The sequence below is a fragment of the Peromyscus eremicus genome, chromosome 13, assembly GCF_949786415.1.
Source record: "Peromyscus eremicus chromosome 13, PerEre_H2_v1, whole genome shotgun sequence".
NCBI classification, from domain to species: Eukaryota; Metazoa; Chordata; class Mammalia; order Rodentia; family Cricetidae; genus Peromyscus; species Peromyscus eremicus.
In genome coordinates this window covers 28041675-28057632 of record NC_081429.1, presented here as the reverse complement: position 1 = coordinate 28057632, position 15958 = coordinate 28041675, and the positions used below count along the sequence as shown (strand labels likewise).

General features: G+C 37.3%; 1 pseudogene; it reads left to right on the top strand.

Annotated features, from left to right (window-relative positions):
• Positions 1 to 2623: 2623 nt before the first annotated feature.
• Positions 2624 to 15958, top strand: part of LOC131923655 (small ribosomal subunit protein uS17-like) — a 31616-nt pseudogene continuing 18281 nt past the window's right edge.

Here is a 15958-nt window from a genome sequence, read left to right as displayed (position 1 = left end):
GGCAGGGTTAATGTCATATTCTAATCTGAACAGCTCCATGGGATGGCTGGGGGCAATGGTAGCCACTGTAAATGCACAAAGTCTTTGGCAATATTTATCTTTCCTATTCATTCATTTACTGCTAAAATGCAAGGATTCTTAATCCTTTGTTTCCAAAGAGATAATTTTGTTTAGTAGGGCTTGCTCCTAACACAGGCTATAAAATCAATCTATTATTTTCACCAACATTGGTAGCATCAGAGCACAGTACTCTCTCATGAATATTTTTTGTCTTAACACTAAATAAAAATAAAACAAAACAAAAATCAAGGGCTGGGGAGATTGGCTGGTATATACAAGTACCTGTTCTGAACCAGGTTCAATCCTGGACCCACATCATGGAAAAAGAGAACTGACTCCTCCAAGTTGTCCCTTGACCTCCACACGGATATCACAACATATATACTTACACTTATGCATGACATATATGCATGCACACAAAATAAATAAGTAAAAATATCATAAAATTAAAACAAAACAAAAATCATATATATATTGTTGCTGGAGAATTTCTCTCCAGCTCCCGCCACCAAGTCCCGCCAGTCCCAGAGCCCACTTATAAAATAAACATACAGACTCTTACATTATTTAAACTGCTTGGCCATTAGCTCAGGCCTGTTATTGTCTAGCTCTTACTCTTATATTTAGCCCATTTCTATTAATCTTTATTTTGCCACATGGCTCATGGCTTACTGGTACCTTACATCTTCCTTGTCCTGATGGCGGCTGGCAGTGTCTCTCTCTCCGCCTTCCACTTCCCAGAATTCTTTTCCTTGTCCCGCCTATACTTCCTGCCTAGCCAATGGCCAATCAGTGATTTATTTACTGACCAATCAGCAACACACTTGACATACAGACCATCCCACAGCAATATATATAATATTGTCTTTACAATTATATATTACACTGAACTAACTCATGTGAAATACTACTGCCTGCAAGTCTCAAATGCATATCTATGCCAGTAATTTTATTCTTTGGGCTTCATATTTATTTAAAGAAAATATACTATCAAAAGATTCTGTTTAGGAAGTCACTATTTAGTGACAGTATGAAAGGAGGTTGTAGCATAATGAATTGTTATAAATTTGCCAGCTTAAAAAATTATCACTCATTATTTCACAGCTATGTGGGTAGGACCTGAGATGAGATTCTACACATAGGATCTTAGAAATCCATGGTCAAAGCATTATCAGACTGGGCTCTCATCCGGAAGCTCTGGGGAAGAATTTGTCTTCTTTTTCAATCTGAGTAAGTTCATTCAGGTTTGCAGAATTTACTTCCTTGTAACTGTAGGTGTGAGATTCTCATTTCCTGATTGCTTGTCAGTCATGGAGTGCTCAACTGCTCTTCTTGGAGGCAACCTACATTCTTTCTTACTGGGTCTCCTCCATCTTGAAAACCTCAATAGTACATCAAGTCCTCTCACACTTGGACTCTCTCCAACTCCCTCTTACGCTGTTCTCTGGAGGGGAAAAAACTAGTTTGAAGGGCTAATGTAATCAGATTGGACCCACTAGGCTTATGTTCCTTTAGCCTTATGAGGGAACATAATCCCAGGATAGATATCTTACTACAGTGTTGAGTTCCACTCATACTCAAGGAGATGTAGACCATACAAGAATTATGGGCACTGGAGGCCACAGACCACGAAAGAATGATGGGAAGTAGAGGCTGTAGGAGGAAGTTTCTGTCCTGCCAGCAGCTCCCAAATAAATACACTGAGGCTTATATTAATTATAAATGCTTGGCCAATAGCTCAGGCTTATCACTAACTAGCTCTTACAACTTAAATTAACCCATTTATATTAATCTATGTATTGCCATGTGGCTCACAGCTTTAACTGTCCTCCAGCATGTTTTGCTCCCTCTGTGTCTCCTGGTGACTCCACTGACTCCTTCTTCTTCCCAGAATTCCCTTGGTCTGGCTCTCCTACCCAATCTTTTCTGCCCAGCTATAGGCCAGTAAGTTCTTTATTAACCAATGAGAGTAATACATATTTACAGTGTACAAAGATTGTTCCACAGCAGGAGGTTATGAGCCATGCAAGAATGATAGGCAATGGATTGTTGTATGATATTTTGTGTTCTGACAAATAAAGCTTGCCTGGAGATCAGAGGGTAGAGCTAGCCACTAGTTAACCGTAGAAGCCAGGTGGTGATGGCACACACCTTTAATACTAGCACTTGGGAGGCTCACATCTTTGATCCCAGCACTTGGGAAGCTCATTCCTTTGATTCAAGCACTTGGGAGGTTCATGCCTTTAATCCCAGCACCAGGGAAGTAGAGACAGGAATATAAGGTGAATGGAGACAGGATCTCAGCCCCCTTTCCGTCTGAGGATCCTAGAGAGGTAAGAAGTCACTAGTGGTTGCTCCTTTGCTTCTCTGATCTTTCAAGTTATTACCCTATATTTGACTCCTGGTTTTTATTGATAAGACTAATTAGGATCATACTGTAGTGGAGGCCATAGACATGCAAGAATCATGGACACTGGTGATCATATCATATCTACTTCAATTTTTTTTTTACCCAAATAAGTATTTTCCTTTAAAATTCAAAGACATGTCCAGATCTCTAGTCATGAATAAGGACACTTGGGAGTTAATCTACCTCTCTTTTTTCTCAGGCTGCTGGGAAGATGGCGACATCCAGACATTTGGTGCTTACCAAAAGCCACCCACAATCTTTCAAAACAAGAAGGGTCTTCTGCTGGGAGAAATCAGCAAGGAAAAACTACCTCAGTACTACAAAAAATTGGTCTAGGCTTCAAGATGCCCAAAGAAGTTATTGAGGGCACCTACATAGTCAAGAAATGCCCCTTCACGTCTCCATCTGAGATCAGATCCTGTTTGGTGTCCTGACCAAGATAAAGATGCAGAGGACCATTGTCATCCACTGGGACTATTTCCATTATATCCGAAAGTACAATTGCTTTGAGCAGCATCACAAGGACATGTCTGTACACCTGTCCCCCTGTTTCAGGGATTTACAGATCAGTGACATTGTCACCTGGGAGAGTGCAGGCCTATGAGCTTCAATATGCTCAAGGTTACCAAGGCTGCTAGCACCAAGGCTGCTAGCACCAAGGAGCAGTTTCAGAAGTTCTGGGAGGACTCTGGCCAACTCCCTAAAACAAATAAAGTTATTTTTTTCAACCTAAATAAACAAAACAAAACAAAAAATAAAACCTGAAGACATGAGAGTATATGTCTGCCGCAGCTGAGGACCGAACCCAGAGCCTTGCGCTTGTTAGACAAGCGCTCTACCACTGAGCTAAATCCCCAACTCCATCTGTATTCTTTCAATAGATGTGTACTTTGAAGAGTTTACACCTGAAAAAAATGTAACCTAATTTAAATTTTAGTTAAACACAAATTGCCTGTATTTATGGAACATAAATAGTTGCTGTCTTAGTTACTATTCAATACCATGAAGAGACCCCATGACCAAGGCAATTCTTATATTTGAAAAAATAAACCACTTAATTGGGGGCTCACTTTTAGTTTTAGAAGGTGAGTTCATGATCATCATGGTGGGAAACAAGCAGCCATGGTGCTGGAGCAGTAGTTGGGAGCTTTACATCCTGATCCACAGAGAGCAGGTAGAGATAGATAGATAGATAGATAGATAGATAGATAGATAGATAGATAGATAGATAGATAGAATGGGTTGGCATGGGCTTTTGAAACCTCCAAGCCCATCCCCAGTGACACATTTCCTCCAACAAGGCTACACCTCCTACTCCTTCCAAATATTTCACCAACTCAGGACTAAGCATTCAAATATATGAGCCTATGGGGGTCATTCTCATTCATACCACCTGATACTTTTTTGGACAGATTTTTTCCATTTTTTTCTGTGCATAAGCATGCCTCATAGCTCTAAAGTTGTAGTTATACTTGCTACAATATCTTACTTTTCAATATTTCCTGTCTACTCCTATACTCATGTCATTGGCATGTTATCCATAGTTACATATAATGAACGTTGCTTTTTAATTGAACTGTTTTTTCCATAGTCTTATGTATGTGTAATCAGTAAATAAAAATCACATATTTTCATTGCTAGCATGGAGGGACCCACAGGTCCTTATTTCTCCCTGAGAATTTATAAGCAATTAATGATTGCTGGGGAGAAACAGATTTTCTTAAGCACTGTAGGCATTAGTAAGTTGCTCGTGTTTCTGTAAAATACCTGCTCACCCAAATTTCTGTAAGAAACTCATTGGTTATAAAAAATAGACATGAAGGAGGACTAGGAAGAGGATGGGAATGAGTGGGTAATAAGAGAGGGTAACGAATATGGTCAAAGCACCTATACATATGTATAAAATGTTGTAATGAAAACCATTGTTATGTATAAATATTATATGACAATAAAATTATATATATTCAAGGTGCACAACATAATTTGATATACTTATACATTATATAATGATAACCACAATCAATAAGTACACTGATTACTAAACAAATCAAATACAGTTTATTGAGTTGGAAAAGCATGTTACTCATTAGATCTTCAGCACTGATTTATCTTATAACTGAAAAAGTTCTAAACTTTGACCAATATTTCTCTAATTCTGAGCCTGGGGCAGCCAATGTTCTACTTTCTGCTTCTATGAGTTTTGATCATTTTTAGACTTCACATATAAGTGAGACCTTGAGTTGTTTGACTTTTTGTGTCTGTCTTAATTAACTTATGTAATGTCTAGACTCATCTGTGTTGTCCTAAATTGTGAAATTTCCTTCCTTTTTTGATAAATAATATTTTGTATATATAGATAATATTTTCTTTATAATTTATGTATTGATGGACACTTACATTATTCCCATATCTTGATTAGAATGAATCAGTAAGCATGTGGTCTCTTCGAAAGTGGACTTCATATCCTTTGGAGAAAAATCCAGAAGTAGGATGGTTGGATCACATAGTAGTTTTTACTTAGATTTCTATTTTAAAGAAAATGTGTAGTACTTTCCAGAAATTAACATTCTCACCAACAAGTCATAGTTTTATTTCTCCATACCCCTACCAACATATGCTATCTCTGTTTTTTACAGCCCCAATAATAGGTATGAGGTGACCTACTGCCTGGCTTTAATTTGCACTTTCCCATTTATTAGGAACATGAGACAATTTTTCATATGCCTATTGCACATTTTTATGTCTTCTTTGGAACAGCATCTGTTCATGTACTTTTCAGATTGCATTATTTATATATTGCTGTTGAGATGTATTGATTTCTTTATGTATTTCAGATGTAAACATTATATTAGATATATAATTTATAAGCATTTCCCATTTTTCAAGTTGCTTTTTCAGTCATCTAGTTTTTGAAAGATTAGTTGACCATGTAGTTTATTTCCGGATTCTCTAGCTTGTCCTACTGGCCTATGTGGTACTTTTAGTTCTGATAATATGCTTTTCTGAGTACTATAGCTTTGTTATATGGTTTGAAATCAAGAGATGTGGTGCCTGATGTTCTTTGTTTCCAGGATCATTTTGTCTCTTTGTAGACATTTGTTGATTGTGGATTTGCTGTGTAGAAGTCTTTTGTGTAATGTAGCCCCTCTCACTGAGTATTTGCTTTGGTTGCCTTCTGATATCATCTCATCCACAAATTCACCACAAAGATCAAGGCCAAGACTTACATCTATGCTTTCTTCTAAAAGTTTTTCTGCTTTTTTAAAAAAAGATTATTTATTATATAAACAATGTTCTGTCTGCATGCCTGAAGAGGGAGCCAGATCTCATTAGAGTTGGTTGTGAGTCATCATGTGGTTGCTGGGAATTGCACTCAGGACCTTTGGAAGAGTAGCCAGTGCTCTTAACTGGCTGAGCCATCTGTCCAACCCCTCTTGTTTTATATCTTATATTCATGTTTTCAACTCATTTCAAGCTGAATTTTGTATACCATATAAGATGGGTCCAATTTTATTCCTTGCATGTAAACATGTAATTTCCAAGTACTGTTTATTAAGGAAACTATCTCCTAAATATTCCACCAAAAACTAATTATTACAACTAATAAATTAATTCAATAAAGTTGCAGAATATAAAATCAACACACTAAAACTAATAGCATTTCTATACACTAACAAAAAATGAAAAGTAAGAAAATTGTCTTTGAGAAAGGATTTAGCAGTTAAAGAAAAAAAATCCCATTTCAATAGCATAAAATAATTTGTTGGGAATCATGTTAGTTTCTTTTCCTGTTGCTGTGATAACATAACCCTGATAAAAACAATTGAAGGAAGGGTTTGTTCTAGCTCACAGCTTAAGGGCATAAGGGATCCTGGTGAGGAGGTCAAGGTAGCATGGCTTGAGGTAGCCTATCACACTGCATCCACAGTAAGAAAGACGAGAGAGATGAATCTGTGCTCAGCTAGCTTTCTCCTTTTTTTGCGGCCCAAGACCCAAGCCCAAAGAACGGAACTACTTCTGTTAGAGTAGTTCTTCCCACCTTAATTAACTTAATCAAGATAATCTCTCACAGGTATGCCTAGAGATTTACCTTCTAGATGATTATAGTTAGAGTCAAGTTGATAAGCAGTTTCAAGCCTCACAAGAATGAATTTAACTAGGAGATAAAAAGCTCTTTATGTTGAAAACTATAATGCATTAGTGAAGAAAATTGAAAAGATACTAATAAAAAGGGATTTCCCATTATTAATGGATTGGAAGAATTCATTCTACTTAGATACCCAATGCCCCCAAAGCAATCTAATGTTTCCTGCAATTCCTATCATAATTACAATGACATTGCCCACAAAATGTAAGGCGTGTTGCTTCTGTGCCTAATTTCTTCAGGACTTTTATCATGAAGGCTTGCTGAACTTCTTCTCATTATCTACTGAGTTGATCCCATCATTTCTGTCATTAAGTCTATTTATGTGCTATTATTGCTTTGAATGAGAAATGTTCCTCATCAGCTTGTGTATTTGAACACTTGGTCTCATCACACTGTTTGGGAAGGTCGTGGAATCATTAGGAGGTGGAGCATTTTTACAAGAAGTATGTCCTTGAGGGTACACTTTGAGACTTCTATAGCTTTGCCTCACTTCCTGCTCTTTCTCTGCCAAGATAAGCTGACCTCATGTTATTGAACCCACCTTTCTTAGACATGACAGACTGTATCTCCTCTCAAACTCTAATCCAAAATAAGCCCTTTCTCCATAAGTTGGTTTTGTCCAGAAATTTTATCATGGTAACAGAAAAAAAAAAAAAACTAAACCGTGTTCTGTATTACACTCACTAGTGTGTGTATATCAAACCATTCTTCATTCCTTGAGTGAAATTAACTTAGCCATGGTGTGTGACCTTTTAAGGTGTTGAATTTAGTTCAAAAGTATTTTACTGAGAAAAACATGTTCATTTTACAACATGTTCATTAGGAAAACAGTTCTTTGGTTTTTTGTTTTACTAAGGGGCTGCTGATGCCATTTACTTCTTCTTTATGTATGTGTATGTGTTCTTATATGGGTGTACAGATGTGCATGCACATGTTATGTATGCACATGGAAACCAGAAGTCAATGTTGAGTGTCTTCTTTAATTGTTTCTTTATCTTATTTTTGAGACAGGGTCTGTTATTGCAGCTGGACTCACTGGTTTGACTGGCCAGCAAGACCCAGGGATGCTCCTGTCTCTCTTTCCAGCCCTGTGGTTATTGTCATCAATGCCATGCCTAGCTTTTCATGTAGGTGTTAAGGGATCCAAACTCAGGTCCTAACGCTTACACATAAGTACTTTACTAACTGAGGCATTTCACTAGCTTCTTACTTCCTCTCTAAAGGGACCAACTTTTGGTTTTATTGATTCTATATATTCTTGTAGTTTCTACTTAATTGTTTTTAGTTTATTTTTCTTCTTCATCTTTATTTATATTTTTTGAGAATTGCATATGATGCATTTTGAATTGAGTATTAGATTGCTTCATTGTATACAGATTATACTTTTGCTTCCAGATGAGCACTCGTCCTGCTGGACTCCTGGGTAAGCAGATGGCCCTTGCACCACAGCTAAGCACGGCTGGAGCTGGGTTACTCTTCAGAATTTTCTGGTGCATAGATGGGTGTGGCTCTTGGTGTGTCTATGGATGGACAGGACTGCTTCAAGCTAAGTGTGTCCAGAGCTAATTTACAGGATTATTTCAGGTCTGCTATAGGACTGAGGTTACAATTCAAAGGTCAGTGCAACTGCCATGAGACTCTGAAGAGAATATCACTTTTTTTAGACAAAACCTGGGAGGGGATCAAGACACGTCATTAGGGCTACTTCCATTTCCGGGACTAAGGTCCAGAGATGTGTTAACAAAAGTGTACATGATCTCCCCTCTAGGTTCCCTGCTAGACGGTTCTGGAGATGGAATAAAGCCTGAAGAGGTTACAGCTTGATTTATAGTGAGATAAGGCTGTTGCTGGGTCTATTGTCTGTACTGTCACCTTAGGGGTGGGCCTGCCTTTTCAAAACAACCCTTGTAAGTCTTGGCCTGTATCAGGCCTTCTAACCCTTATATGGGACCCAAAGTTCTTTAAATGACATACTTGCTCTAGGTGCTGGCCAAATTCTTGTTGCTATTCTGCTGTCTTGCTGACGTCCCTCTCAACCTATTTAATTTATGCTCTTTTAATTTAGAGCAATACTAACTTTCCATAAAATGGAAGATACCAACTGTCTTAGCTATTGTTCTATTGCTGTGAAGAGACACAATGACTCTTAAGAAAACATTTAATTGGGGCTTGTTTGCAGTTTCAGAGGTTTAATCTATGATCATCATGGCAGGGAGCATGACAGCGCACAGCAGACATAGGCTTCAGACAATGCTGAAGAAATAGTTGAGAGTTCTACATTTAGAACTATAGGAAACAGAAAGTGTAAGCCACTGAGCCTGGCTTGGGCTGTTTAGAAAACCTTAAAACCCACCTACAGTGACACTCTTCCTCCAATAAGGCCAGATCTCCTAATCCTTCTCCAATAGTGCCAGTCCCTGGTGACCAAGCATTCAAATCTATGAGCTGATGAGGGCCATTCTTTTTCTTTTCCAAGACAGGGTTTCTCTGTGTAGCATTGCGCCTTTTCTGGAACTTACTCTGTAGCCCAGGCTGGCCTCGAACTCACAGAGATCCGCCTGTCTCTGCCTCCTGAGTGCTGTGATTAAAGTCGTGCACCACCACCGCCCAGCAATGAGAGCCATTCGTATTCACACCTCCATATCGACTACCTTCTAAAAATTGGTTTTCTAGAAGCATTATTTCCTTAATAGTGAGTTTTTGCTGTGAGTGTCTATCAATCATAGATCCATACAGAGGGGAATTTTCCAAGTGAAGAGTTGAACTTTATCCAGGGTTTTTGTGCTTTTCTTTAGATTATTATGTCTAAAAATTTAATCACTTTTTGATCTGATCTCAGACGAGACATATCCTTCCAGTTACAACACTCTGTACTTGACTACAAATAGAAAAGATATAAAATGTCTCCAGGAACAAAATTAATGGTCTCCATCAAGTTGCATTGCTATTTAAAACCTGTTTATCTCTACACTATGATTGTATTCCCAATTGAAAATTTGAGGCATATTTCATGATTATGGAGTTTCAACTACTGTTTGTTGAATTTGAATTTTAAAGAGCATTTCCCATTGTGTGTGTGTGTGTGTGTGTGTGTGTGTGTGTGTGTGTGTGTGTAAAAGACTCTATGGTCTTTTATAATTTTTTAACAAGACCTCTTATGTTCTGCATCTAATCTTAACATGATAATGATATGACCAATGCTACTGATTGTTTCAGAAAATCATTGTATATTACTGCAAATTTGGTGCTTTAAACATGATGAGCACCATAGTTGATCAGAAAAATTTTTGTGGAATCATAATTTTAATTGGACTGTCTAATTCCACTTCAGATCCCACTCACTCTGATCTTAAGCAAATTATGCCAGCCAATTAGGAGAACATAAGCACATTCCCAGGTCACAGTGGCTGCACTTCCAAATATAGATTTTTAGTTGAAAAAGGGTGAATGCTGTTTCTTGCATATAATATATATGTCCATCCTCCAATTGCCTTAGGGTCTGCAGAGATTCTGCTTTGTCCACGTGGCTGTTATGAGTCAAGTGTTTTGCTTTGAGACTCTCTTTAAGTATTTACAGATGATGACTCCTCAGCTAACACTCAGTAAACAACACCTGCAGAACATAGACTTTGAGTAAATTTGAAAGTCAGAACTGAGCACTGCTGTTAGGCTAGTCTAGGGAATGTGACTTTCTGAAGGGACTTTAGAACATGAAGTAAAAGCTTGAAACATATTTACAGTGTAATTATTGGAGTTCTTTTCATTTAGCATGTTCTGTCATTTATTATCATCAAAATTTGTGTAAACTTACAGGGTTACCAAACTTCTCAGCAATAGAGATTTTACAAAGTTTATAAGTTTGTAGAACTATCTCCTTGGAATATAGTAAAGGTCCCTCATACTTGGGAAGGCCAGTCTTTGCCTCTGCTAGTCTCATCCCCTATCCAGTGGCATGCTGACACATTTTAAATAAATAGATCACCAAAATGAGTAAATGAAATATAAAGCTCAGTTTGTAAGTATTCACTGATTTCCATATGAATACAGCTTTTGTTGCCCATTTTAAAGTCTCAAAAACTTAGCTTGCTTTATTTCAGAATTTTGGAACATTTGGTACTTACTTGCTGTGAGCTAGTGCTATGGTTTGAATGATGGCGTTCTTCCCGATACTCGCGTTGATATTTAATAATGCAGGGGTATTGGGAAAGGCCACCTTTGGGAGATGATTAAGTCATGAGAGCTCTCCCTTCATGAATGTGGTTAGCATTTCCATAAAAGGGCTTAGAGTCCAAGAAAGTGCTTGCTTACTCTTCAACACTTTTAACTTGTGAAACTCAGTATTCCTCTCCTCTGGAGAATGCAGCAACAAGTGTCTATCCTAGAGGTAGAGACGGGCTTCTTACTGCACACAGGTGCTAGCATTATGAGTTTAGACTCTCCAGCCTCCAGAATTTGAGAAATATGCTTGTATTACTTCTGAATTACCCAGGCTGGGGAAATTTGTTACAGCAGCACAGACTAAGGCAGATGGTATGAGTCAACCCCAGCATCCCACTGCCCATATCTGTATCAGCTTTCTGACAAATATGCATCACTTTTATGGATCTAAAATAAAAAAAAAAACTTCCACCTTCACTTATATATGTGTTGATAGTCCCTCATGCTGTTACTAAATTACATTCATAGAGGAGCTGAAACTCTGAGAAAGTCCTATCTCATTCTTCTAAATTTCACAGGGCGTAATTGCCAATAGCAATTGCCCAAAAATAGTTTGATTAGTTCTTTTCTCTGGGAACAAGAAATCCTGTTGTTGGAAAGAAAATAAAGTTCATTATCCATCCTGCCATGGCTATAGTTTAAAAATAATATTAGCCAGTGTGTGTTTATTTGGGTCTGAGCGTCTGTGGGACTGGCAGGTGAGAGATTTGTCTGACTGTGGGCCAGGTGGGATACAGGAAAACTTCAAGCTACACAGTCTTCCATTTATTTATTTAATACTGGGGTAATTGTGACTTAACTTAATGTAATGCATTCATCACTCCTAGAATGTAAGAAATTGCAGGGCATTGGTGATGTGGCTAACCTCTGTAATTACATGAAAATGTTGTTTTCAGTTATTTTCTCCTAGGAAGACAAAGCAAATGTGCCCAGGCATTCAAGAAACTCAAGTGTTTGCTTAGGTTGCATTTTAACCATGATTATTTTGACAAATAAATGTTGAAATAAAGTGGACTTTTGGTCACACTTTGTTTATTTTAGGTAGCTTGAAATATTGGCATGAAAAACTTGAGGGATGATTATTATTTTCCTATTGCCAGAAAAAATAGAATATGCCATGAGAATTGGGTTTATTCTTTATTGCAGAAACAGCAAAATAGTCTTTGTTAATTTCTTTATTATTTAGGCATAATTATAGAGTCACCTACTCATATTAAGGCAAAGGTATTCTAATTAAATCTGAGAGAATAATTAGGTAGAATGAACTGTGACCTGGTTGGTAAAAGTTGGAAACAGATCTTGAACAGAAACCAAAGTTAACCATGGGGAAATTAAAGTCATTAATATGTGTAGAATATTTTAAAATTTAGATACATTTTATATATTTAAAGTGCAAAATGGATAGTTCTATAACATATGAATGACATCCAGTAAGATACATGCTTTTTTGACAAAGAAATTTTTTCCTTTTTCCATTTTCATGTGTTTGTACATGTTGTACATATATAATTTTTTGTGCACACACGTTTGTGTGTTCATGCATTTGTACACATGCATGTGGAGGCCTAAAGTTGATGTCAAGAATCATCTTTGATTGTTCTTCCATCCTGTTCAATGAGGTTTTATCTCTCCATCAAACTCAGAATGCACTCATCTGGCTGTTCTTGCTAGCCAGCTTGCTCTCAGAATCTCCTGTCTCCACATCTGAGGCTGGGGTTATAAATGGGCCCATGGCCCACGTAATGTTTATCTGAGTTTCTAGGGGATTTGAACTTCTGTCCTTACACTTGCACAGAGTAGGTGCTTTAACCATGGAGTCATTTTCTTAGCTCCCAAAGCAAAAATTTGATACTTTAAAACAATTAATATACAAAACAATGGGATTCATTATGATCTTTTTATTCATACTTCCTTTTATTCATATCTTTTCCTTGTCCCCTCCCCAAATGTACAGTTTAATTGAAATCATTCCTTGCCTCCCTCCTTCCTCTGCTTTCTGACAACCATTAAAGTTTTAATATTCTTTTTCATGGTAACGAATATATGTGGTGATTTAGCCAGCTGGGCTCAGCTGATGCTGGAGAGTGGTGCTACTGGACCATGGGAAGGTGGATGAGGTGCAGATAGACCTTCATTTTGGGCAGTGAGTGCCTTTCCATACTGCCATCTTTCAATTTTTTTTTTTTTTTTGGTTCCAGCTTTGGGATGGGTGGCAGCTCCCTTCCTTGCTTTTTGGTGCTATCTTGGTAAAAAGGTAAATCTTTAATTTTTTCAATATTAATATCAGGGAAAATACAAATATTCAGTCTGTAATGATAAGCTAATGTGGAGAATTATATTTATTGATTTTGAAAGATTAAACTAAGTTTGCATTTTGGAGATAATTCCCTCTTGGTTATTGCATTTTGCCTTTTAATATATGTTGTTGGATTCAGTTTGCACAAATTAGAAGAATATTGTAATTGTCCATATATAATAAATTGGTAAGCATTTATTAGCTTTCAATAATAAGGAGTTTTGGTTGAATTAGTAACACTTTTTCCTTAAATGCTGCTTGGAACTAACCACTGGAGCCATTCACATTCACCACTGAAGTTATTTGGCATTTCCTTTGGGTGAGGATACTCTCTTTCTCTCCACCCCTATCCTTCCTCTCTTGGTACTTGTGTGAAGGTCACAGGACAACCTCAGATGTTGGTCATTAAGTACTTCCACTGTTTTGTTTATGTCAGAGTGTCTCATTGACCTGATACATTACGATGTAGATATGGCTAGCTGGCTCACAGGCTTCCAGGAATCTTCTTGCCTCTGTGTCTCATGTTTCCTTGGTAGGGTCATAGGCATGTACCACCATGCCTGGATTTTTATGTGACTTTTGGGGATTCATACTCAGGTCCCAATGCTTGCAAGGCAAACATTGTATCCACTGAGGCATCTTCCCAGACACGTGGGGGGAGATGTTTAATTAAAAATCAGTTGCTTTAATAGATAGAGAGCTAATCCTATTAGTCATTTCTATTTCTTCATGAGTGATATTTAGTAATTTGTGTCTTCCAAGACATTTGTATATTTATCTAGTTTTTCAGTTTATAGGTGTGGAGTTGTTCTTTTTTTTTTTTCATGCTTGTGGACTCTATGGTAGCGTATCTCTCCTTCCTTATATTGGCATTTTGTTTTTCTCTCTGTTATCAGTTTAGACAGAGCTTTGCAGATTATATGGCTCTTTCTCAAGATCTACTATGTAATTTTATTTTATTTTTTAATTTATGTGCATTGGTGTTTTGCCTGCATGTATATATGAAGGTGTCAGATCCACTGGAACTTGTTACAGATGGTTGTGAGTTGCCATGTGGGTTCTGAGAATTGAACCTAGGTGTTTTGGAAGAGTAGCCAGTACTCTTAACCACTGAGCCATCTCTTCAGCCCTGTAATTTTATTTTTTTCCATTATTGTTCTTGTGTTCCATTTAATTGATTTCCATCCTAATAACTCTTATTTTATTTTTAACTTTCTTCTTTTTTGGGATACCCAAGCTGAGGCAATTGATTTGGTAATTTTATTTTCAAAAGAGGCATCTGGTGCCATGTATCTCCTTATGGGTCCAACTTTAGTTTAATTCCATGTATTTTTTATAGATTCAATGTTCAGTTTCATTTACCTTTCAGCTTCAAACATTTTTTTGATTCATTGTTTAATTTTCATAGTATTTTCTATTCTCTTCATTCTTTTAAATTCTAAATGCCAGGAGTGTGTATTTGTCAGTCCTCTGTAGTGGTGACAAAATGCCTGAGAAAATCGATTCCCAGGAGAAAGTATTCCCTTGGCTCATGATCTCAGAACTCAGAGGTTTAATCAGTGTGTTCCATTGTTGTTGAGCAGCCAACAATGCTGTCCAAAATGGTAGGGAGCCTGTGCAGGAGCAAAGCTGCTCACTTCATGGAAGCCAGGAAGTAAAAGTCAAGTGAGAAAGGCACAGGTGAGAAGTCAGTGGTGTGAGGAAGGAGCTGGTGTAAGGAAGGCGTGGCATGAAGGTAGCATGGGGTGGTGAAGGTAGTGGCATTATGTACTCTTCAAGGACATTCCTCCCAATGACTTACTTCTAATCAAGCTTTGCTGTGGGAGGGTCTTTCTGTATGCTCTGAATATGTGTTGCTACCATTGGTCAATAAAGAAGCTGCTTTGGTCTATGGCAAGACAGGTTATAGACATGTGGGATATCCAAGAGAGATACAGGGAGGAGAAAGGCAGAATCAGAATAGACACTGTGGGTGTCTGGGGGAGCAAGATATAATAGAACATAGGTAAAGCCACGAGACACGTGGTAATACATAGATTAATAGAAATGGGTTAGTTTAAGATGTAATAGCTGGCTAGTAATAAGCCGGAGCCATAGACCAAATAGTTTGTAATTAATATAAGCCTCTGTATGTTTATTTGGGACTGAGTGGCTGTGGGACATAGGAAAACTTCTGGCTACAAAGCTTGGTCTCCTAAAGCTTATACTGTTTCTTGGCAGTATCAGCAGCTATGGACCAAATCTTTGTCACATGAACATCTGGGGAACAGTCCAAATCTAAAGTATAACATTTCCAGTTAATTTGTTATTGATTTCTAATTTAATTCTACTCTACACATAAAATATACTTCATATGAATTAAACCCTTTTAAATTTAATAAGACTTATTATATGGATGATAACATATTTTTATTGTCAATGTCCTGTGCACAACTTAAAACATGTATATTTATAGGTTCTTAGATGGGATATTCTATGGATGTCAGCCAAATTAATTTGGTTAATAGTTGCTCACATTTCTTAACAATGCATTGGTTGGTTTTCTTTACATTTGCTGTGAGATAAAGGTATTTTGTTCATCTTCTCCTTAGAGTTCTATCAGTTTTTTTTCTTTCTGTTTTTACTTATTGTGAAGTACCATTGTTAGGTATCTAACATGTTTAGGATTATTATGGTCCCTTGATGACTGGATATAGCTTTATCATTGTGCAATGTTCCTTTTTCTCCAAGGTAATATTCTTTAAATCCATGTATACATGTCTTAGTCACTATTCTATTGCTCTGAAGAGACATCATGACCAAGGCAACTTATAAAAGATAGAACTTA